The sequence below is a fragment of the Pseudophryne corroboree genome, unplaced genomic scaffold (assembly GCF_028390025.1).
Source record: "Pseudophryne corroboree isolate aPseCor3 unplaced genomic scaffold, aPseCor3.hap2 scaffold_596, whole genome shotgun sequence".
Classification (NCBI taxonomy): domain Eukaryota; kingdom Metazoa; phylum Chordata; class Amphibia; order Anura; family Myobatrachidae; genus Pseudophryne; species Pseudophryne corroboree.
The window spans coordinates 50,958-52,604 of NW_026970194.1; positions in this window are offsets into that span (position 1 = coordinate 50,958).

Sequence of the window (1,647 nt, forward strand, 5' to 3'; positions counted from 1 at the left end):
TACTGTTAATGCTTCATCTACACGTTATAGCCCTGAATTTTCCAATGCCTATCTCTTTGCAAAAGAGAGATATCGGCAAGGAAAAGCTGTATTGTACCTTTGCATTTTTCTCCCAAACGAAGGACACTAGAATGAAAATTTTAAAGCCTCCTATTAGTGCTTCATCTACACGTTATAGCCCTGAATTTTCCAATTCCTATCTCTTTGCAAAAGAGAGATATCGGCAAGGAAAAGCTGTATTGTACCTTTGCATTTTTCTCCCAAACGAAGGACACTAGAATAAAAATTTTAAAGCCTCCTGTTAGTGCTTCATCTACACGTTATAGCCCTGAATTTTCCAATGCCTATCTCTTTGCAAAAGAGAGATATCGGCAAGGAAAAGCTGTATTGTACCTTTGCATTTTTCTCCCAAACGAAAGACACTAGAATGAAAATTTTAAAGCCTCCTGTTAGTGCTTCATCTACACGTTATAGCCCTGAATTTTCCAATGCCTATCTCTTTGCAAAAGAGAGATATCGGCAAGGAAATGCTGTATTATACCTTTGCATTTTTCTCCCAAACGAAAGACACTAGAATGAAAATTTTAAAGCCTCCTGTTAGTGCTTCATCTACACGTTATAGCCCTGCATTTTCCAATGCCTATCTCTTTGCAAAAGAGAGATATCGGCAAGGAAAAGCTGCATTGTACTTTTGCATTTTTCTCCCAAACGAAAGACACTAGAATGAAAATTTTAAAGCCTCCTGTTAGTGCTTCATCTACACGTAATAGCCCTGAATTTTCCAATGCCTATCTCTTTACAAAAGAGAGATATCGGCAAGGAAATGCTGTATTGTACCTTTGCATTTTTCTCCCAAACGAAAGACACTAGAATGAAAATTTTAAAGCCTCCTGTTAGTGCTTCATCTACACGTTATAGCCCTGAATTTTCCAATGCCTATCTCTTTGCAAAAGAGAGATATCGGCAAGGAAAAGCTGTATTGTACCTTTGCATTTTTCTCCCAAACGAAAGACACTAGAATGAAAATTTTAAAGCCTCCTGTTAGTGCTTCATCTACACGTTATAGCCCTGAATTTTCCAATGCCTATCTCTTTGCCAAAGAGAGATATCGGCAAGGAAAAACTGTATTGTACCTTTGCATTTTTCTCCCAAACGAAAGACACTAGAATTAAAATTTTAAAGCCTCCTGTTAGTGCTTCATCTACACGTAATAGCCCTGAATTTTCCAATGCCTATCTCTTTACAAAAGAGAGATATCGGCAAGGAAATGCTGTATTGTACCTTTGCATTTTTCTCCCAAACGAAAGACACTAGAATGAAAATTTTAAAGCCTCCTGTTAGTGCTTCATCTACACGTTATAGCCCTGCATTTTCCAATGCCTATCTCTTTGCAAAAGAGAGATATCGGCAAGGAAAAGCTGCATTGTACTTTTGCATTTTTCTCCCAAACGAAAGACACTAGAATGAAAATTTTAAAGCCTCCTGTTAGTGCTTCATCTACACGTTATAGCCCTGAATTTTCCAATGCCTATCTCTTTGCCAAAGAGAGATATCGGCAAGGAAAAACTGTATTGTACCTTTGCATTTTTCTCCCAAACGAAAGACACTAGAATTAAAATTTTAAAGCCTCCTGTTAGTGCTTCATCT